This window comes from Paroedura picta, chromosome 3 (assembly GCF_049243985.1).
Source record: "Paroedura picta isolate Pp20150507F chromosome 3, Ppicta_v3.0, whole genome shotgun sequence".
In the NCBI taxonomy this organism is placed as follows: domain Eukaryota; kingdom Metazoa; phylum Chordata; class Lepidosauria; order Squamata; family Gekkonidae; genus Paroedura; species Paroedura picta.
Genome location: NC_135371.1, coordinates 74,184,843 through 74,208,671, shown reverse-complemented (window position 1 = coordinate 74,208,671; position 23,829 = coordinate 74,184,843).

Here is a 23,829-nt window from a genome sequence, read left to right as displayed (position 1 = left end):
CATGGAGATTTCACATCTGGCCGGTATGCCAAGAACTCAGCTGGCTCTCAGTTGAATTCTGGATTAAGCTTAAGGTTCTTGTAATCACTTTTAAGGCCATACACTTTCTGGGCCCAGTGTATCTGAGAGATCCCCTCCCTGCCTATACCCGCAGAAGAGCTTTACACTCTGCCACCTCAAACTGGCTGCAGATCCCTGGCCCTAAAGAGGTACGTTGGACCTCAACAAGGCCCAGGGCCTTTTTAGTCCTGGCCCCCACCTGGAATGAGCTCCCCGAGAATATCAGGGCCTTGCCTAAAATGTCCACAATTCCGCGGGGCCTGCAAGAGGGAGCTCTTCCACCAGGTATTTGCTTGAGGCCGACTGACTGAAAACATCTACAGGAGTACCCTCCCCCCCTCAGACTGAGAGGACAAACTTACCAAGGGAATGTCAAAGTTATTGTTGTTGAAATGCTGCTCAAATAGGTATGTTATATTTTATATTGATGTTGTTCTATGTAAATGTTCTACAATGTTTTATGTAAACCACCCAGAGCCGTAGGGAAGGCTGTATGTTGCTGCTGTTATGTGCGAAGTCGTGTCCGACCCATTACGACCCCATGGATAATGATACTCCAGGCCTTCCTGTCCTCTACCATTCCTCGAAGTCCATTTAAGTTTGCACCAACTGCTTCAGTGACTCCATCCAGCCATTCTCCATTCTCCATTCTCTGTCGTCCCCTTCTTCTTTTGCCCTCAGTCGCTCCCAGCATTAGGCTCTTCTCCAGGGAGTCCTTCCTTCTCATGAGGTGACCAAAGTATTTGAGTTTCATCTTCAGGATCTGGCCTTCTAAGGAGCAGTCAGGGCTGATCTCCTCTAAGACTTACTGGTCTATTCGCCTTGCAGTCCAAGGGACTCACAAGAGTCTTCTCCAGCACCAGAGTTCAAAAGCCTTAATTCTTTCATGCTCAACCTTCCTTATGGTCCAATTTTCACAGCCATACATTGCAACTGGGAAGACCATAGCCTTGACTAGACGCACTTTAGCTTTCAGGGTGATGTCTCTGCTTTTTAGGATGCTGTCTAGATTTGTCATAGCTTTCCTCCCCAGAAGCAAGTGTCTTCTAATTTATTTGCTGCAGTCTCCATCTGCAGTAATCTTGGAGCCCAGGGAAATAAAATCTGTCACTACCTCTATTTCTTCACAATCTATTTGCCAGGAATTGAGAGGGTCGGATGCCACGATCTTCGTTTTCTTGATGTTCAGTTTCAAGGCAACTTTTGCACTTTCCTCCTTCACCCGAATTAAAAGTTCCTCTTTGTTTTCTGGCATTAGAGTGGTATCTGCATATCTGATGTTGTTGATATTTCTCCCTGCAATCTTAATCCCGATTTGTGATTCATCTAACCTCGCCTTTCTTATGATGTACTCCGCATACAAGTTAAATAAGAAAGGCAACAGTATACAGCCTTGCCGAAGGAAATGGCAGCAAAAAGACAGTCCGACGCGGTAAAGACTTTTATTCTATAGGAACCTGGAATGTCAGATCCATGAATCAAGGCAAGCTGGACGTGCGCAAACAAGAGATGACAAGACTGAACATTGACATTTTAAGAATCGGTGAACTAAAAAGTACAGGAATGGGTGAATTTAATTCAGATGACCATCAGGTGTACTACTGTGGGCAAGAATCTCTCAGAAGAAATGGAGTAGCCTTCATAATCAATAAAAGAGTAGGAAAAGCAATATTGGGGTACAATCCCCAAAATGACAGAATGATCTCAGTTCGAATCCAAGGTAAACCATTCAACATCGCACTAATCCAGGACTATACCCCAACCACTACTGCTGAAGAGGATGTTGACCAATTCTAAGAAGCCCTAAAACACCTTCTAGAAGTAACGGCAAAAAATGATGCGCTTCTTCTTCTTCTTCTTCTTCTTCTTATCATCATGGGGGATTGGAATGCTAAAGTAGGAAGTCAAAAGATAACAACAGGCAAGTTTGGCCTCGGAGTACAAAATTAAGCAGGGCACAGGCTGGTAGAATTTTGATGAGAGAATACAAAAGTCATAGCGAACACTCGATTCCAACAATCCAAGAGACAACTCTACACATGGACAACACCAGATGGTCAACACAGAAATCAGATTGATTATGTGCACTGCAGCCAAAGATGAGTGTCATACCATGGACAAGAATGCTGGAAGGGAAGGGAGCATGTGAAGGGTGGGCGCTACTCAAACAAGAGCTATTGCATGCTCAATCAATGACTATCCCAGAAAGACGAAAACACTGCAGGAGCTCTAAGAAGCCTATTTGGATCAACAGAGAACTTCAAGAGGAACTAAGAAAGAAAAGGGAAATGTTCAGGAAATGGAGGGAAGGACAGAACTCTAAAGAAGAGTACCTACAGGTTACTAGGCACTGTAGATCAATCATCAGAAAGGCCAAAGCTGATAGTGAGCTAAGATTGGTCAGGGAAGCCCATTGTAACAAGAAAAGATTTTTCAGTTATGTGAGGAGCAAATGTAAAGTAAAGGAGGCAATAGGCAAATGTTATTCCGATCTTTAAAAAAGGGAGGAAGGATGACCCGGGAAACTACAGACCAGTGAGTCTGACCTCTGATGTGGGGAAGATAATGGAGCAAATATTAAAAGGAACGATCTGCAAACATCTGGAGGACAATATGGTGATTCAAGGAAGTCAGCATGGATTTGTCTCCAACAGGTCCTGTCAGACCAACCTGGTTTCCTTTTTTGACCAAGTAATAGGTTTGCTGGATTGTGGAAATTACTTGGATTTTAATAAAGCTTTTGATAAGGTTCCCCATGATGTTCTGATGGGTAAGTTGAAGAAGTGCAATCTGGATTTTCACATAGTTAGGTGGATAGTAAATTGGTTAGAGCAGTGGTCCCCAACCTTTCTGAGGCTGGGGACCGGCAGGGCATCAGGCCGCGCCTGCGCGGACCACGTCCGAGGGCCGCGCCCGTGCATCGGGCCGCACCCGGGGGCTGCGCCCGCGCGTCGGGCCGCGCCCACGCAGGCCATGCCCGTGCACCTGGAGTACTGTGTGCAGTTCTGGAGACCTCACTTCAAGAAGGACGTAGATAAAATTGAAAGGGTACAGAGGAGAGTGACGAGGATGATCTGGGGCCAAGGGACCAAGCCCTATGAAGATAGGTTGAGGGACTTGGGAATGTTCAGCCTGGAGAAAAGGAGGTTGAGAGGGGACATGATAGCCCTCATTAAGTATTTGAAAGGTTGTCACTTGGAGGAGGGCAGGATGTTGTTCCCATTGGCTGCAGAGAAAAGGACGTGCAGTAATGGGTTTAAACTACAAGTACAACGATGTAGGCTAGATATGAGGAAAAAATTTTTTTACAGTCAGAGTAATTAAACAGTGGAATAGGCTGCCTAAGGAGATGGTGAACTCCCCCCTCACTCGCAGTCTTCAAGCAAAGGTTGGATACACACTTTTCTTGGATGCTTTAGTATCCTTAGGGCTCATCCTGCGTTTAGCAGGGGGTTGGACTAGATGGCCCCTTCCAACTCTATGGTTCTATGATTCTAAGGAGAAGTTCTATACAGTCAATAAAAACAAGACTAGGAGCCGATTGTGGTTCAGGTCATCAGCTTCTTGTTGCAAAATTTAGGGGCTTTTCGCACGCCTTCAAAATCGCACAATGGTTGCCAATTGAAAACGCTATTGATTTGCCGTTATGCACAACGTCGTTGACAATCTGCCACACACCTGAAACCGATCCGCAAAAAGCGCTTCGTTGTAGCGCTTTCAGGGAAATCCCCAAAAGTGGATTCACCCTCCGGAAAGCGATACTCTCCTGCAACCAATCTGCAACACTAGCGAAAAAGACCTGTGCGTTAACATTGTTGTGGTTTCTACAAAGTCCCTCCCCCTGGCTCTCTCCTCTGATCTTCTGGCGAAGCGATCACCATTTTTTTTTCTCCGAGCAAGCGGGGATAAACGCACCAGCTAGCCTCTTTCTGTTTAGAGGCTTCCCCGGCTTCAGTCCCTCCCCAGAGTTACTAAGCACAAACACAGAGAAGCCCGTTTGCTGATGTATTTTCACTTTATTTTTTACACTTTTTTCAGCCGAAAATCGGGCCCGTGAGAGGGGGGGGGATTTTTTTTTCACTCGGAGGGAGCGTGGCAACGATGAAACGACAGCTCAAACACACCAGGCAGCTGGATGGGTCTCTCCATTGCAACGAATCAACACAGATTCGTTGCAATGGGTGTGTTTTTTTTTTAACTTTCTTAAAGGGAAAGGGGCTGTTTGGGAGCATGCTAACGGCCGCCCATTGGCTGCTTGACGGCCAGGGGCGGGACCAGCTTGGCAATAGCGCTTCCTGGCTAGCGATTTTTGCCGAGACCGGAAGCCTGTGGGAAACGCTACAAAACGCAACTGGATTCCACTACAAAGGCAGGTATGCATAACGACGAATTCCACTATTTTAAATGGCGATTTTTCATTCAGCAACCAATTTGCTACAAAGATCCCGGTGCGGAAAGCCCCTTAGGCTCAAATTGAAGAAAGTAGGGAAAAGCACTAGGCCACTCAGGTATGAACTAAATCATATCCCTAATGATTATACAGTAGAGGTGACAAATAGATTTAAGAAACTAGATCTGATAGACAGAGTGTCTGAAGAACTCTGGATGGAGTTTCGCAACATTATACAAGAGTTAGCAGATAAAACCATCCCAAAGGAAAAGAAATGCAAGAAAGAAAAATGGCTGTCTGAGGAAGCTTCACAAATAGCTGAAGAGAGAAGGGAAGGGAAAGGCAAGGGAGAAAGATAAAGATACACTTAATTGACCACCAAAGTGGCCGATTAGCCCGGCAAGCTTTTTTCTGCGGGTGGGGGGTGGAGGGAAGCGCGGCCGCCAGCGCAAACGTGCATGCATGGATTGAGAACTTCCAGAAGTACAGGCAGGATTTCAAAGAGGCAGAGGAACTAGATCAAATTGCCAACATATGCTAGCTAATGGAGAAAGCTAGGGAGTTCCAGAAAAACATCTACTTCTGCTTTATTGAGTATGCTGAAGCCTTTGATTGTGTGGAGTACAACAAATTGTTGCAAGTTCGTAAAGAGAACGGAATACCACAGCATCTTATCTGTCTTTTGAGAAACTTATATGCAGGTCAAGAAGCAATAGTGAGAACCGGGCATGGAATCACTGATTGGTTCAAAATTGAGAAAGGAGTTCGGCAAGGCTGTATACTTGCCTATTTAAGTTGTATGCGGAGCACATCATGAGAAAGGCGAGGTTAGATGAGTCACAAATTGGGATCAAGATTGCAGATAGAAATATCAACAACCTCAGATATGTAGATGATACCACTCTACTGGCAGAAAGCAAAGAGGAACTAAAGAGCTTCTTGATTTGAGTGAAGGAGGAGAGTGCAAAAGTTGGCTTGAAACTCAACACCAAAAAAAATGAAGATCATGGCATCCAGCCTGGAGGATTTACAGAATCACAGAATCATAGCGTTGGAAGGGGCCATACAGGCCATCTAGTCCAACCCCCTGCTCAACGCAGGATCAGCCCAAAGCATCCTAAAGAATCCAAGAAAAGTGTGTATCCAACCTTTGCTTGAAGACTGCCAGTGAGGGGGAGCTGAGCACCTCCTTAGGCAGCCTATTCCACTGCTGAACTACTCTGACTGTGAAAACCTTTTCCCTGATATCTAGCCTATATCGTTGTACTTGAAATTTAAACCCATTACTGCGCGTCCTCTCCTCTGCAGCCAACGGAAACAGCATCCTGCCCTCCTCCAAGTGACAACCTTTAAAATACTTGTCAGTCAGTCAGTCAGTCAGTAACCTTTTATTGGCATAAAATATGTATAAGACAAATAGGGTTTGAAATTTCAACAAAATAATAAAATAGGGTTACATAACCGAACAGATCTTAAAATGATTAAATAAACTATAAAAGATAAAATACAAGGTAGGCAGCATATTATAAAAGCATCTTAGTTAAAACTCTGGCAACTAAAATGGTTACCTCTGGGTCTTTGTCAGAGAGCAGAAATTGCAAGGTTATAGATTTACTTACAGAAGGCTTGTTTCCCAGCAAAGCAACAAAGCTGTCATCCCAACACTGCTCATATAAGGGGCAATCTAACAAAATGTGTGAGACAGAGTCAGGGCAGCCAGAACCACACGGACAGAGTCTTGCATGGTATGGGATACGGTGGAATCTTCCCTCTAAGACCTTTGAGGGGAAAGCATTCATTCGTGCCAGGAGAAAAGCTCTTCTCAGGGGTGGGACATCAAAGAGATGCAAATATGTAGGCATAATATTTCTCTGCATAATGATGCCAAAGAATGCTGGTGAGCAGACTCGAGGCTAGGTAGGTATGAGTTCCTGCTGCTCATGGTCTAATATTCTCTGTTTAATAATTCGGAAGATACATTTTTCCTCCAGAGGTAGTAGCGAGTTCAGATCGATGCCAATGGAGACTACTTTTTGTTCAATAGCCTGGAACCATTGAAATTTAAGAGGGTCACTTTTTAGACAAGTTAAAAGGTTGCCAGTTTCTATTCTAAAAAACAGTCTGACCCAAAATTTAAAAGTAGCTATCCAGGCTCTTGTCTCTACCCTAATTTGGCCATATTCTGTGCAAATGGCATGGTAGGAGACACAATTGGGAACCCCTGCAATTTGCCTATAGAAAGCAGATTGAACACCCTCAATAGATTTATTAAAGGCAGGAACCCATAAGGGGCATCCAAACAGGAGCTGGGACATTACTTTGGCATTAAAAATTTTAATTGCTACAGGAATAAATTGGTTACCTTTCACAGAGAAAAAGAACTGTTTTATCAAGGAAGATGAGGATTTGGCCAGATTGATAGCTCGTTGGCAGTGGGAGCGCCAGTTCTGGTTATATTGGAAGGTAACACCTAGATACTTAAATGTTTTGTCTTGTTCTATTGAAGTGCCTCCAATAGACCAAGTCATTGTGTGCCAGCTCTTAGAGAAAACCAAAACTTTTGTTTTACCATAGTTAATTACTAACTTATTATCTTGGCAATATTGGTAAAAGGTGGATAAGTATCGTTGTAAGCCAACCCTTGTATATGAGAGTATTGTAGTATCGTCAGCATACAACAACAAAGGAATATGCTGGGAATCAAGTTTTGGGGGATGACCATTAATAGGTTCCAGTTTTTGCGCTAAATCATTAATGAATAAATTAAATGACAAGGGGGCCAGAATACAGCCTTGCTTAACTCCAATGGTTGTTGAGATCTTAGAGGTTAAGTCTCCCTTTGAAGAATACCGCACTTGACAGGAGGTGGAAACATAAAGTTTTTGGATGAGAAACACAAGTCTCGGTTCCATACCCATTAATCGCAATTTATTCCAGAGCATATCCCTATCTATCTTATCAAAGGCACTTTTAAGGTCTATAAAAGCTGTGTATAGCCTCTTACCATTTTGGGACGTATATTTCTCGGCCAGGCATGAGAGAGTTAAACAATGATCTATAGTAGAGTTACCCTGCAAGAAACCAATCTGTTCAGGACCTATAATTCTTTGAGAGCGAACCCAGTCAGTTAGGCGCCGTTCAAGATGTTTTGCATAAATGTTACCTATAATTGATAATAAACTAATAGGTCTAAAATTATTAGGGTCATTATGGTCACCATTTTTAAGCATGGGAACAATGATTGAATTCAACCAAGAATTTGGGACAATCCCATGCAAGTCAATTAAGCTAAATAAGTTGGCCAAGGGTGGAGCCCACCATTTAGGGTTGTTTTTTAGAAGTTCAGCTGATAGGGCATCCTGGCCTAGGGCTTTCCCTATCTTAAGGCTCAGAATTAGTTCCTCTACTTCGTCAGGCAAAACTGGGGACCATCTAGGGACATTAGTTGGGATGGAGTCATTCAGCAGATTTTCTGGAGCTGCTGGGACATTAAATAGAGCAGAAAAATGATCAACCCAAACTTGGGGGGCAATAATAAGTTCTAAATTACCTGTCTTCCCACTCAAGTGTCCTCTTACAGCTGACCAGAATGCCTTGGAATTTTTGGATTTAACAATGTCAAATAGGCGGGCCCAATTATTGTGAGAATAAAGCCGGTTTTTCTCTCGGATAAGATAATTATACTGTTTTTTTTTGTTCAAAGTAACTGTGGATAATAGTCTGATCCTCTGACGATTGGGCCTGTCTAATTAGCTCTCTCAGGTTTTTTTTTTTTTTTTTTTTTTGAGATATGACATTCTTGGTCAAACCAGGAGGAATTGCTGCCTTTGTTACAGACTGGTTGTGCTTTAAGGCCGCAAAGGTCAATTATCTGAGAATACAGCTCTACAGCAGTCATAGGTGAGCTTGAGTTAATTAAAGTCTCCCAAAGTTCTATCATTCTTTCAGATTCCAAAAGAGATGTAATCTCTTTTGGAATCTTAGCGGACCATCTAATCCATTTCAAACAAGATTCCGTGGGAGCTGCTGGTAGAGATACACTGGGACTTTAAACATCTATTCCAGTACGATCCCAGTTTAGAGTCAATGGAAGGTGGTCACTCTCAGTACATGACTCTATAGAGAAAGAAGAAATATTTTGGAAGCAGTTAAAAGTGCATAAGCCGTAATCAATCACACTCTGTCCTCGAGGGGACATGAATGTGAAATCTGCAGATGTGGGAAACTTGCTTTGACCATTTAATATCAGAAAATTGTGCTCTATACAGAATTCAGTTAATTTGATCCCTGCCTCGTTAATGTCACTGTCCCTTGAGTTCCTCAAAGGCCAAAGGGAGGGTAGTAAGTCCTCATCATCTTCCCCAAACCCCAACCTTGCAAAGATATCATTATTATTAGTGCCAATTCGAGCATTAAAATCTCCTAAAATAATAAATTGTGCTGAAGAGTGGTCCTTATATATTGAAAATATAAAATTAGAAAATTTGGCCCAGTTTTGGTTGAGAGTCAAATAATTCTGGGCAGGAGGGAGGTAAGCATTAATTATTATTAGTGAGGAATTATTCCAGTGCAATAGGATGGCCATAGCTAAATTTTGGCAGCAGCCTAAAATAGAAGGGTTAGCAACAGAGTCAATCTTCAGCAAGGTGGAAATGCCCGCTTTGTAACGTCCCTTGGGCTCATTTTTATAGGCTGATAAGTTAAATGATGTAAATCCCTTGAGATGAATTTTTTCTTGAAACCAAGATTCCTGGAGGAGAATACAATCAAAGGAGGTTAAAAATTCCGCAAAATCAGAGTCTCCGGATTTGTTTTTCCATCCAGCGATGTTCCAGGATGCTATCCGAAGTCTAAGATGGGAATGGTCTCCAAATAGTCAATCATTCCTTGCAGCTGGTTCTTCAGGTTGCGTCCACTGGGGAGAAGGATCAGAGTTGGTCTGAGTGAGCTCCTCCCCTTCTGGGGTCTTAAGATCTTCCTGGAGAGATTTTGCTTGTGGAGATTTTCCTTCCACGTTTGCATTAGTCTTTGGCGTATTGTGGGATGAGGGGGAAGGTGAAGTATCTAACAACAGCTTCTTTTCTTCAATCATCTTATAAAGTTCCCTGGATGCAATATGTGGTGTTTGATTTACTAATTCTCAAAATTCCTGGGCCAGAGATTTAGTATTGGGTTGGTTGTTTTGTCTTTGGCTCAGCAAAGTACTAAGAATTATTCGTGAGTCCAACTCAAAATCTTCTCTGTGATCTGTTGGCTGTGATGAGGCCATGGATCTCTCTAGTCTCTTTCCTTGAGGATTTGTTTCAAGTTCATTTCTTGACCCCCTCGGTTTATTTTTTTCTTCCATTTCCAGGCCTTTAAATGGGTCTGGTTTCCTCAGACTCACCTCCTTTGCTAAACAGAAGGTGGATTCTAAAGCTGGCATTGAGTCAGGAGTTACTGGTCTCCCTTCACTTGTGTTTAGGGAGAGATCTAAGTCTCTTTGGCTTTCTTTGTAGCTGCTACTCTTTGCTCTTAAAGTCTGAATAGTCTGGAGAGGTGATAGAATCATAGAATCATAGAATCATAGAGTTGGAAGGGGCCATACAGGCCATCTAGTCCAACCCCCTGCTCAACGCAGGATTAGCCCTAAGCATCCTAAAGCATCCAAGAAAAGTGTGTATCCAACCTTTGCTTGAAGACTGCCAGTGAGGGGGAGCTCACCACCTCCCTAGGCAGCCTATTCCACTGCTGAACTACCCTGACTGTGAAAAATTTTTCCTTATATCAAGCCTATATCGTTGTACTTGAAGTTTAAACCCATTACTGTGTGTCCTCTCCTCTGCAGCCAACAGAAACAGCATCCTGCCCTCCTCCAAGTGACAACCTTTCACATACTTAAAGAGGGCTATCATGTCCCCTCTCAACCTCCTTTTCTCCAGGCTGAACACTCCCAAGTCCCTCAACCTATCTTCATAGGGCTTGGTCCCTTGGCCCCAGATCATCTTCGTCGCTCTCCTCTGTACCCTTTCAATTGTATCTACGTCCTTCTTGAAGTGAGGCCTCCAGAACTGCACACAGTACTCCAAGTGTGGTCTGACCAGTGCCGTATACAATGGGACTATGACATCTTGTGATTTTGATGTGATGCCTCTGTGGATACAGCCCAAAATGGCATTTGCCTTTTTTACCGCTGCATCACACTGCCTGCTCATGTTTAGTTTACAATCCACAAGTACCCCAAGGTCTCATTCACAAACAGTGTTACCTAGAAGCGTATCACCCATCCAGTAGGCATGCTTTTCATTTTTCTGACCCAGATGCAGAATTTTACACTTATCTTTATTAAATTGCATCTTGTTCTCATTTGCCCATTTTTCCATTGTGTTCAGATCTCGTTGAACTCGGTCTCTATCTTCCGGAGTATTTGCCAGTCCTCCCAATTTGGTGTCATCTGCAAACTTGATGAGTAGTCCCTCCACCCCCTCATCTACATCATTAATAAATATGTTAAAAAGTACCAGACCAAGCCCCGAGCCCTGAGGTACCCCACTACTCACCTCCCTCCAGTCTGATGAAACACCATTGACAACAACTCTTTGAGTGTGGTTCTCTAACCAATTCCCTATCCACCTGACTATCTGAAAATCCAGATTGCAGTCCTTCAATTTATCCATCAGAACATCATGGGGAACCTTGTCAAAAGCTTTACTAAAATCCAAGTAAATGACATCAACCGAATTTCCCCTATCCAGCAAATCTGTTACTTGGTCAAAAAAGGAAACCAGGTTGGTCTGGCAGGACCTGTTGGAGACAAATCCATGCTGACTTCCTTGGATCACCAAATTGTCCTCCAGATGTTTGCAGATCGCTCCCTTTAATATCTGCTCCATTATCTTCCCCACAACAGAGGTCAGACTCACTGGTCTGTAGTTTCCCGGGTCATCCTTCCTCCCTTTTTTGAAGATCGGAATAACATTTGCTCTCTTCCAGTCCTCCGGGACATCTCCAGTCCTTAAAGATGTTCCGAAGATGATGGACAAGGGCTGTGCAAGTTCTCTGGAAAGTTCTTTGAGTACTCTCGGGTGCATTTCATCCGGACCAGGGTATTTGAACTCATCCAGTGCAGCTAAATGCCTCTCGACAACCTCTCTATCCATGTTAACCTGCCACCCAGACACTGTCCTTTGGCTATGGCCATCTCTAGATGTGCCTAAACACTTTGACCTGTGGGGAAAAACAGATGTAAAATAGGCACTAAGCCTTTCTGCTTTCTCTGCATCTTCCGTTAGAGTTTGTCCATCCGCACCCAACAATGGGCCTATTGCCTCCTTTAATTTACGTTTACTCCTCACATAACTGAAAAATCTTTTCTTGTTACAATGGGCTTCCCTGGCCAATCTTAGCTCACTCTCAGCTTTGGCCTTCCTGATGATTGATCTATAGTGCCTATTAACCTGTAGGTACTCTTCTTTAGAGCTCTGTCCTTCCCTCCATTTCCTGAACATTTTCCTTTTCTTTCTTAGTTCCTCTTGAAGTTCTCTGTTCATCCAAATAGGCTTCGTAGAGCTCCTGCAGTGTTTTCGTCTTTCTGGGATAGTCATTGATTGAGCATGCAATAGCTCCTGTTTGAGTAGCGCCCACCCTTCACATGCTCCCTTCCCTTCCAGCATTCTCGTCCATGGTATGACAATCATCATGTCTCTGAGTTTATTAAAGTTTGCCCTACGAAAATCCAACATCCGCGTCTGGCTACAAGCTTCCTTGGCTCCCCATCTCAAAAGGAATTCTATGAGGACATGGTAACTTCCCCCTAGGGTCCCCACCTCCTTCACCTCATCCACCAACTCTTGCCTGTTGGTCAGTATTAAGTCCAGTATGGCTGAACCTCTTGTGTGTTCATTTACCATTTGATAAATGAAATTGTCAGCCAGGCAGGTCAGAAACTTGCATGACTGAGGACGCTTTGCATAGTTTGTTTCCCAGCACACATCTGGGAAATTGAAGTCACCCATGATGACAAGGTCCTGCCGCTTGGATATTTTCTCAAGCTGCTCACAAAGTGCAGCATCCACATCCTCTCGTTGGTCAGGCGGTCGGTAGCAGACACCAACCACCACACTGTATGTTTTCCCCTTAAGGCTTAAGTTCCTTGAACTTTTACTTGGATTTATTCTTGTACTCTGTTGATTTATTGTCAGCTTTGACTTCTTTAGATTTCCTTTTTGTAGGGAAGTTATTACTCCTTTCCTCCTACATATGTTGCTATTTGGTAGCATTTTAGAAGTAGATAGTTCCTTCTCTCCTGTCTTCAGTGCTGCAGGCCTTATGTTTATGCCTCTTAGTTGTTTTTGAGGATCCTTCAGCTTACACAATGGGGGGCATTCACTGTCTGCAAAGACCCTTGTAGGAGTGATTTGGAAGTTCTTTAGATGCCCTCGCCTTCTCAAGAGTAGAGAAGGGAAGTTATTAGATGTAAAAGTGATGATTAGCCTCTTGAGGAAGTCATTACTTGGAAGCCAATGAATGCTTACAATCTCCTGTTTAACACGATTGTTGTTCAAAAGTTGGATAAGGGAGCATTCTACAGTTGCTCTGGTGTCCCATCTGCCAGCGTTTACTCTTAGTTTGCCAATGAGCAGGGCCACCTTTCTTAGTTGAAGTCTGTGAGTATTTTTGTTGTTCTGCTTGCCAAGTATAGCAGGAGAATGCTTCGGCTCAGAGATACATTTTCCCAGGTGAGTTTCCTTTTTAGTAGTTTTTGATGTTTTATTAAGCATTACTGGGCAATTACTGTCCCGAGTGCATAGTCTTGCTTTTGACTCTCCTGGGGAGTGAATCAGCATTTTTTCAGTGAGAGAGGTCAGAGTTGTTTTAACCTTCTCAAGGTTTATATTTATCAAGTCCAATTTTATATACAAGTTTACCAACATCTCTGAGACTAAGGTAGTTTGTTTGGCTAACAATTCCAAGTCACTTATTTTTTCCACCGGACTTGTTAGCTTCAATATTTCTCCGGGTATTGTAAGTGGCTCTAAAGGAGTCATCTCTCCCCTTCCATGCTCCTTTCCCTGACGAGTGCATTCTTGGTCTTTTCCTTGCCTAGGACTCAAGACAGAAAAACTGTTTGATATAGGAAAAGTGCTTATTAAGTCTCCTGTTGTTGTTGTTGTTGTTGTTATGTGCGAAGTCGTGTCCGACCCATCGCGACCCCATGGACAATGATCCTCCAGGCCTTCCTGTCCTCTACCATTCCCTGGAGTCCATTTAAGTTTGCACCTACTGCTTCAGTGACTCCATCCAGCCATCTCATTCTCTGTCGTCCCCTTCTTCTTTTGCCCTCGATCGCTCCCAGCATTAGGCTCTTCTCCAGGGAGTCCTTCCTTCTCATGAGGTGGCCAAAGTATTTGAGTTAAGTTTTAAAGTATTAAGTCTCCTGGATTATTGTTTTCCAGAAAGCAGTCTATTCTGAGTTGTTTCCCCACATTAGTTTCAAGCTCCTCTGAGAGGGAACGTGGGCGTTTCATTGTTCTCATTATCAGTCTCACAGCCTTATCACCTCTCACTCCCTCCTCACTCTTTAAGTTAGAGTTCGACGCGGCGTCCCTGCTCCTTTCCCGCCCCGGGTCCCTTACTCATGACCCTTCTGCTGGCCCCTGCCGCTCCCTCGTGACTGCGAGGGAGCGCCTGATGCCAGCAGAAGCCTCCGCCACCTGCCGCCTTCTCTCTCTGGCTCCTGCCGGGCCCAGGCGCTCCCTCGCAGCAGCGAGGGAGTGCCTGGGCCCGGCAGAATCCTCCGCCGCCTGACGCTGTTGTTTCCCGCCTTCTGCCGGGCCCAGGTGCTCTACCGCGGCCACGAGGGAGTGCCTGGGCCCGGCAGAAGCCTCCGCTGCCCGCCGCTGTACCTTCTCGGCTTCTGCCGAGCCCAGGAGCTCTCCCGCAGCCGCGAGGGAGCACCTGGGCCTGGCAGAAGCCTCCGCTGCCCGCCGCCGTCCCTTCCCCCGACTGCAGGAGCAAAACGGCTTTTGCGGGGCGGTTGGGTGCTGGGCGGCTCGCTGGGCGGCTTTCCCGGTGCGGGGGGTGGGGAGAAAAAGGCTTCAGCGGCACTGGGGACGGTGCTGGCCAGCTCTGCGAGCCAACCAGCGTCCTCCCCACCCCGCAGAAGCCTTTGCCGGTAGGGGGGGGGAAGAAAAAGCCTTCTCTGGGGCGGGGGGCGGCTCTGGGCAGCTCGCAGAGCCGACCAGCGCTGTCCCCGGCCCCGAGGGAGCCTTTACCGATGGGGGGCTGCAGGGGAAAGGCTTCTGCCGCCTCCCCACCCTTCAGCTCTCTCCAGGGACTGGGGAGAACGACTGCAGTCACTTTCCCTGACCCCTGACAAGGGCTTTCTCCTCCCCTCCCCACCCTTAAGCTCTTTCCAGGGATCAGGGAGAACCACTGCTGTCACTCTCCCCGGCCCCCGGCAATGGCTTTCTCCTCCCCTCCCCACCTTTAAGCTCTTTCCAGGGACCGGGGAGAACAACTGCTGTCACTCTCCCCAGCCCCTGGCAAGGGCTTTCTCCTCCTTCCCCCCAGTCTTAAGCTCTTCCCAGGGACCGGGGAGACCAACCACTGGCTTGCAGAGACTGCGGTCGCTCTCCTGTCCCCTGGGAAGGGCTTCCTCCACCCCCCCCCCCAGCCTTGAGCCCTTACCAGGGACCGGGGGACCTGTCGTTCTCCCCAGCCCCTGGGAAGGGCTTTCTCTGCCCCCCCCCCAGCCTACAGTCCTTCTCAGGGGCCAGGGAGCGCTCTTCCAACCCCCTGGGAAGGCCTTTCTCCACCCCACCACAGCCTACAGTCCTTCCCAAGGACCGGGGATCACTTTCCCGGCTACCTCGGAACGGCTTCAGCCTGTGCGCAGCGGGAGCCCTTCCCAGCCACCCGACTACCACTGCCAGGGTGGTTGAGAACAGCTAGCACCCGCTGTATTAATTTTACAGCAGGCTTAATTACTAGTATTTTATATAATTTCGACATTAATTTCCCTATTAATTTTAACTATGTTGGCAATTAATTGTTCAAAATCTGTTAATGGTCTATCCAACTGGATTTGAATTTGTTTCCTTTGCAGAAAGGATGAAATTTGAAGTTTCAACATCCAGTTACATCTCTCTGGAAAATGTTTTTCATGTCTTAATATCTGTCTCCACAATGGCTTATAATTATATTGATACATCTTATTCAAATTTTTAGTAATTGTTATACCAAGATATCTGAAATTTTTATGAACTAATGGGATATTTACTTTCTGAGAATAATCCATCTCTTCTTCTAAGGGGCAACAGTTAAAGAAGCATGTTAGCAAATAATATTTATATTAACAGTAAAAAAATGGAGACAGAAGGGTCCCACTTAGCTGTTATTGTTGATATTGTGGTAACATTAGGTGCCTCAGCTAAAATTCAAGTTGGCTTATGCTTGAGTATATACGGGTAATTGATTCTTACTATATTCCAACTTTTTTACCGCTGCATCACACTGCCTGCTCATGTTTAGCTTACAATCCACAAGTACCCCAAGGTCTTGTTCACACACAGTGTTAGATAGAAGCATATGCACCATCCAGTAGGCATGCTTTTCATTTTTCTGATCCAGATGCAGAACTTTACACTAATCTTTATTAAATTGCATATTGTTCCGTTTTGTCCATCTTTCCATTGTGTTCAGATCTCGTTGCACGCTGTCTCTATCTTCTGGAGTATTTGCCAGTCCTCCCAATTTGGTGTCATCTGCAAACCTGATGAGTAGTCCCTCCACACCCTCATCTAGATCATTAATAAATATGTTAAAAAGTACCAGACCGAGCCCCGAGCCCTGAGGTACCCCGCTACTCACCTCCCTCCAGTCTGATGAAACACCATTGACAACAACTCTTTGAGTGTGGTTCTCTAACCGATTCCCTATCCTCCTAACTATCTGAAAATCCAGATTGCACTCCTTCAATTAATCCATCAGAACATCATGTAGAACCTTATCTAAAGCTTTACTAAAAACCAAGTAAACAACATCAACCGAATTTCCACGATCCAGCAAACCTGTTACTTGGTCAAAAACAGAAACCAGGTTGGTCTGACAGGACCTGTTGGAGACAAATCCATGCTGATTTCCTTGGATCACCAAATTGTCCTCCAGAAGTTTGCAGATTGCTTCCTTTAATACCTGCTCCATTATCTTCCCCACAACAGAGGTCAGACTCACTGGTCTGTAGTTTTCCAGGTCATCTTTCCTCCCTTTTTTGAATATCAGAATAACGTTTGCTCTCTTCCAGTCCTCCGGGACATCTCCAGTCCTTAAAGAGGTCCCGAAGATGATGGACAAGGGTTGTGCAAGTTCTCCTGAAAGTTCTTTGAGCACTCTTTTCCCTTCCAGCATTCTCGTCCATGGTATGATACTCATCATGTCTCTGTTTATTAAAGTTTGCCATAGGAAAATCCAACGTCTGCGTCTGGCTACAAGCTTCCTTGCCTCCCCCCATCTCAAAAGTTATTCTATGAGGACATGGTCACTTCCTCCAATGTCCCCATCTCCTTCACCCCATCCACCAACTCTTGCATGTTGGTCAGTATTAAGTCCAGTATGGCTGAACCTCTTGTGGGTTCATCTCCAAAGGTCTTTCCCTGTAGCTGCTCCAGCCCTATGGAAGAACACTCTAACAACAACTTGACAGCAAAGACGGGACTTTTTAAGACAGGCTTTGGAGTGTATAAGGCTTCTGTTGGCTATTATCATTTGTTTGCAACGTTCTGTTATTCATGTGGTATTATTCTGATACCCACCTTGGGAGGAAGGTATGTTTATAGATGTTTTGAATAAATAAATGACTTATCTATGTTATGCCACATGTATTACTTGCCATCAGTTCCTTTCCTCCCAATTACTATTACTTTTATACTACTGACACAAATTATCATGAAGAAGAAGAAGAAGCAGAAGAAGTAGAGGAGGAGGAGGAGGAGGAGGAGGAGGAGGAGGAGGAGTTGGTTCTTATATGCTGCTTTTCTCTACTTGAAGGAATCTCAAAGCGGCCTTTCCTTTCCGCTCCTAACTACAGACACTCTGTGAGGTAGGTGAGGCTGAGAGAGCCTTGATATAATTCCTCAGTCAGAAGAGCTTTATCAGTGCTGTGGTGAGCCCAAGGTTACCCAGCTGGTCGCATGTGGGGGAGCACGGAATGAAACCCGGCTTGCCAGATTAGAAGTCCGTACTCCTAACCACTACAACCAAGCTTGCTCTCAAATAGTTGGTAGCAGCAGCATTAATAATAGCAATAAGGACATTAGCAATACTAGGGGCCTTTCTGCACAAGGACCAATGTTGCCAATTGGTTTCACAAAATGGAAATGCTATTTTAAATAGTGGAATCTCGGCGTTCCACATACCTGCATTTGTAGTGGAATCCAGTAGCGTTTCATTCGTTCCCCACAGGTTTCCGGTCTCTCAAAAATCGCTAGAAAGGAAGCGATTTTTTCTGTGTTTGTTCCCACCCCCGGCCATCAATCAAACGAACAGCCAATGGGCAGTTGTTATCATGCTCCCGAAAAGCCCCTTTCCCTTTAAGCACAGGTTAAAAAAACACACACACGTTGCAACGAATATGCCTTGATTCTTCCTAACTAGAGACTCATCTAGCTGGCATGTGAGCTGGCGAGTCATCGTTACCATGCTCCCCCGAGTGAAAAAAAAATCCCCCCCCCCGCATGGGCATGATTTTCAGCCGAAAATAAAGGGAACTGGCAAACAGGGGGCTGTGTTGTGCTTGGGGACTTAGCGGAGTTTTAAAGCACTTCTGTGGAGGGACTGTAGCTGGAGAAGCCTTGCTGGGTGAATCAAGCCTCGCTGGTCCGTTGCTTTCCCCACTTGCTCCGAGGGGGAAAAAATGGTGATCGCTTCACTGGAAGTTCGGAGGAGAGAGCCAGGTGAGGGACATTGAGAACGCCGCTACATTGAGAACGCACAGGTCTTTTTCGCAAGTGTTGCAGGTTGTTGGCAGGAGTGTAGCGATTTTCTGAGGGTGAATCCACTTTTCTGGATTCACCGGAAATCACTACAACGAAGCAATTTTAGCACTAATGTTGCAGGACTGTTGTAGATTGTGTGTGACGTCAGGCGGAATGGCAAATTAGTAGCGTTTACCATTTGCAAGCCTTCTGCTACTTTGAACTCGTGTGGAATGGCCTTAGTCATTTGTGTGACTGGAAAATAATAATAAAAACAGTATAGGCCTGATTAAACATGATCATAGGCATGTCAATGAAAACTTCTCTGTATGGGTAAGGCTGCCATTGCATATGTAATATTCAGTCTGGCAGTACATCAGGATCTAGAGACCCTCCCCCCATAACACCAACTATATCTTGCAAACTATTGCACTGAAATATGAAATCGTGAGTTATAAATTATGTTATAATTAAGTGTCAAATATTCTACAGATTATTGATATGCATTTCCACTGTTAGAAATATATGTGTTCTCAATTATTATATGTTCTCTGTATGGCACCATGAATTTCACTGTAAACTACCCTGAGACACAAGGGAGTGGAGTATATAAATGCAATAAAATAATGAATGCCTTGAAAGATAATATCACATATATGTGCATTTCCAGGATAGCTAAACATGTTGCCGACTTCATAGAATTTAGCCTGGTATTATTTTTAAACCAGGCCACAAACCTCAGGAATGCAGTGGTGAATGGAACACGGAACTCTCTGTAAACTTAGAATGACCTCAGAGTCTCAGTCCATCTCACTAGAGACTTTCAGTCCATTATAAATCTGAAATGTTCTCTTCTTCAAAGACAGACAACCTATGTTGCTCCTGTAGCTTTTCAATGCTAAAGAATGCTAGTGAAATTTTAAGCAGTTTTTATTGCATTATTTGTTACTAGGGGCAAAGCCCGTTGTCTCCAAGAATACAACGGGCGCTAGAGCTTGGCAGTGGGAAGAGGAAGGGGAGGAGTTGTCCAGTCTGTAAGGGCATGGGGTTGTCATGTGTGTTGCGTGGGAGGTTGTGGTGGCATGGTGGCAAATGAGGCCATGGGTGTGGAGATATGGGTGTCAAGAACCTGTAGTGTGGAATGTTCGTTGATTGTGGGAGAGGACTGACCTTTGGGAATTGTGGCATAGTGGTTACAGATGAGCTTTCCAGAGCCATGTCCTCAGATATGTGAAGGGAAAATCAGACTGGAGACTCTTCTTAGGGGAAGATTACATGGCAACCAATTCCCCCCAGTTCTGCGTCATTTCCCTTCTTGTGTGAATTAGGCCACATTCACCGAAATGCCCCTTCCTCTGCAGAATAACGCTGTGCAGTGGCCTCAAATCTGCAGAGAGTTGCAAAGAAGAAAGACACATGGCTTGGCTGTGTCTAACCCCCGGCCAGAGCAGTATTTTAAGTGAGAAGGGGCTTTTCTGTGGCCTCCCTGTCAGGCAACTGTTTGGCAGAAGGGGAAATCCCCCCCCCTCAAAAGGAAGGCCCCCTAAGGCTCCCCTGCATTGCTCTTGGAAAGGCCTCCCTCCCCTCAGTCAGGGCCTGTCAGAGGCTCCTTCGCATCAGGCCTGAAGGGAGGGGGAGGGAGCACTCTGCAGCCTCCTGCCAGCTCTGTCAGGGTTCTGAGGCAATGTGCAGTTGGACATGACAGTTAGGACAGCCTTGGGGCAAAAAGGGCTGGCACAGCCTGTCCAAGCCTCTGTTCTCATCCCCCTTGGAAGCCCCACTGACCTCCTCTCCCTTTGGTGGTCAGGAGCAGACTGGCAGCCAGACTGGGCTGGGTGAATGGAATTTTGGTCTGTCTTGGTGAGGGGCCAATAGGAAGGCACTTTGCGCGCCTCCCCATTGGCTGCTTGGCCCTGGATGGACACTTGGAGGGCCCAATCAGGAGCCGCTTCGCGGCTCCTGATTGGGCCCTCTGAGTTTTTATCCTGGACAGGGCCCGCCCTAACTCCTCCCCAGGTGGCCTTACTCTTTTATTTAATAGGACCCTGTCCTATTTAAAGATACATACATACATACATACATACATACACACATACATGTCCATGGTTCTTCTATAAATTTGTGCTTTTAAACTGCTTAGAGACACCAGAGGCCTGCTAAGTGACTGTGAGCCATTCCCAGTTCTCTCAGCCCTCTCACAGCCCCACAAACCTCACGGGGGGAAGGGAAGACTGCTTAGAGACACCTGAGGCCTTCTGGGTGACTGTGAGCCATTCCCAGTTCTCTCAGAGCTCTCATCCCCATTTCTCTCACAGACTGACTTATGGGTAGAGGAAGGGCAGGCGATTTTAAACTGCTTAGAGACACTTAAGGATTGCTGGATGACTGTGGACCATTGCCAGTTCTCTCAGACCTTTCACAGGCCCACATTCCTCACAGGTTGTCTACTGTGAGGAGATGAAGGGAAAAGGTGTTTCTAAACCGCTTTGTGACTCCTTTTGGTAGTAAACAGCAGGGTCCAAAATCCATCTCTTCTTCTAAGGGGCAACAGTTAAAGAAGCATGTGGGCAAATAACATTTATATTAACAGTAAAAAAATGGAGACAGAAGGAGTAGGGCTACATAACTAGGAGGAATTCATTGCCATCCCCCTAAGAATAGTCTACAGTCTGATTTTTCCGTCCATATCTGAAGGCATGGCTATTGAAATCTCATCTTTAACCACTATGCAACAGTTCCCAAAGGTCAGTCCTCTCCCTCACTCACTCCCTCCTGACTCCCATCTCTCCACACCCATGCCCTCATTTGTCACCACGCCACCACAACCCCCCACACAACACACATATTCAACCTCATGTCATTACAGAATGGACAACCCCTCCCCTTACTCCTCCCAATGCCAAGCTCTCTCTATCTCAATGACTCTTCTTTTCTACCTCTCTTTCTTTGCTATTTTTTCCCTACCCCCCTCCTGCTAGCGCCCGTTGTATCGGCTGCAACGGGCTTTAATTCTAGTTTATACAAAATACTTCTTCACAGCATTGCTTTAAGAATCATGAAGCTCTCCTTCTTGTAGGCTCCCTCTCAACTTTTTAGCAACTGTTCTATTGTTCTGCCAGAAGAGCCCCAACAGAGGGTTAAAATCTGCATTTTTCTCAATCAAGAGGCATTGCTTCAGTTATAGAATAGAATAGAAATTTTATTACAGTTTGCAGCAGGCACATCAGGGGAAATTATGCAATGCATCCCAGATAAGGTAGTAAAATGTATTTGTTGTTGTTGTTAAGTGCAAAGTAGTGCCTGACTCATCACAACCCCATGGACAATCATTCTTGAGGCGTTCCTGTCCTCTACCATTCCCCAGAGTCCATTTAAGCTCACACTGACTGCTTCAGTGACTCCATCCAGCCACCTCATTCTCTGTCATCCCCTTCTTCATTCTACATTCATAATTCATCCCCTTCTACATTCATAAAATGTATTGTGGATTTTAAAAACTAGAGCAGAAATAGCTTTGCGCATGAAACAAAATCCTCATATTTCATTTTTTCATGGTGGACCCTACCAGCTCCACAAACTCTACATACTATTGAACAAAATTTAGCTACAGGTTTAGTGATTTTAGGGGATTCGTCAGACAGTAATTTATGCTCTCAGGAATTTGGTTTGTACTTTTTCGAGTGGGGTAAAGCAGGTGGCTGTGGATGCTTCAAGCTTTGCCCAGAGTCGAGAATATGAGGATTTTGTTTCATGCGCAAAGCTATTTCTGCTCTAGTTTTAAAAATCCACTATACATTTTATGAATGTAGAAGGGGATGAATTATGAATGTAGAATGAATAAGGGGAGAGATGGAGTCAAAGGCTGCCTTAAGATCCACAAATGCGGCATACAAGGATAGTGGGCCATTTGTGCTATACTTTCCAATAATATGTTGCAGGATTAGACAATGATCTAAGGTGGATCTGCCTTCCCTAAATCTTGCCTGTTCCTCTGCAATAATATCAATGAAATTATTTCAATGAAATTCCCTTCAAAACTTTAGTCACAGTTGCATTCATGAGTCTTATACAGATGAGCAACAGTATACAAATGTCTTCATGCTATTTGCTTAAAATAATCAACTTTATTTATACCCTGCCTTTCTCCCCAAAGCATCTATCACCATTCCCCTCAATTTTATCATCAACGCAACCATGTGGAGTGGATAAGGCAGAGAGTGTATGACTGGCCTAAGATCTCCCAGGAGATGTTCATGGCAGAGTGGAGATTTGTACCAGATCACAGATGTAGGATTGCTAGTCCAAGTTGAGAAACTCCTGGGGATTTGGGGGTGAAGCCTGAGGAAGACAGGGTTTGGAAGGTCAGGGACCCCAAAAGAGTTTAACACCATAGCATCCATCCTATATCAACATGGCAACTAATCTCTATCATTTGGCATCCACACCACCTGGAGGTTGGAAAACAAAAATAACTGTCTTATTTTAAGTATCTTGGTTCAAGTGGTTTGTGGGTAACCTCCTTTAATTCTCAGTGACTGAAAGCATAATAAAATTGCATGGCCATGCCAGATTGTTATGAATTCAATGGTCACAAATATGTATAATGAAAATGCTCTGATTCTCTCCTTAGATTTCTGAGTTTTTCTCAGTGACATTTATCATACACAGTTTACTAAGGCAGAAGAGAAATATAGCTTATTATTATATCATGATATTATGGAAGGATGAATATTTCCCATTGGGAGTAGGGGATCAACCAACCTCCTTCATCAACTATGTCCAACAGTTTGTCCAAGGCATAAACTATACACTCCAAATCATGAACGGCAGCCTTTTTACTTTTATTATGAAGCCAGAGAGAGAGAGAGAGAGAGAGAGAGAGAGAGGTCAACAGATGAGATCCCTCTTTATGTCAACCGAAAGGAGTCGACTCAAAGGGGTCTCTGTTGTCTGACTAACAGGTGCAGCTGCCTGTCAGGAAAGGGGCCGGCTGCACAGGGTGGGAGGCTTTGCGCGGGCATGGGCAAGGGGCGGTTTTTCTCCCCAGTGGGCGGGAGGCGGTGAGTTCAGCACAGTGCTCGGGAAGTGCACTGGCTGTAGCCATTTCCTGCTCTTTGTATGTAAGTGAGAGTGGATCTCTCCCTCTCTTGGTGACACAGATAGACCCAGGCAGTAGTAGGAGGGGGCGGAGGGGGAGGAGACTGACGTGCGGTGGCGGCGGCAGCGGCAGCCTCGCTGAGCATCTCTGCCACCTTTCTGCTGCTGCTGTATCCCACGCCCAGCTGCAGAGGCCAGCAGCATCTTCGCATCTTCCCCCCACAGGTAGGAGCTGAGGCTTCCCCGCTTCTGTTCTCTGGGGGTGCGTGGGAATCATGGCAGTCCCTTTACCGCAGGGAAGGATAGCCACCATTGAGCACAAGGCTGGAG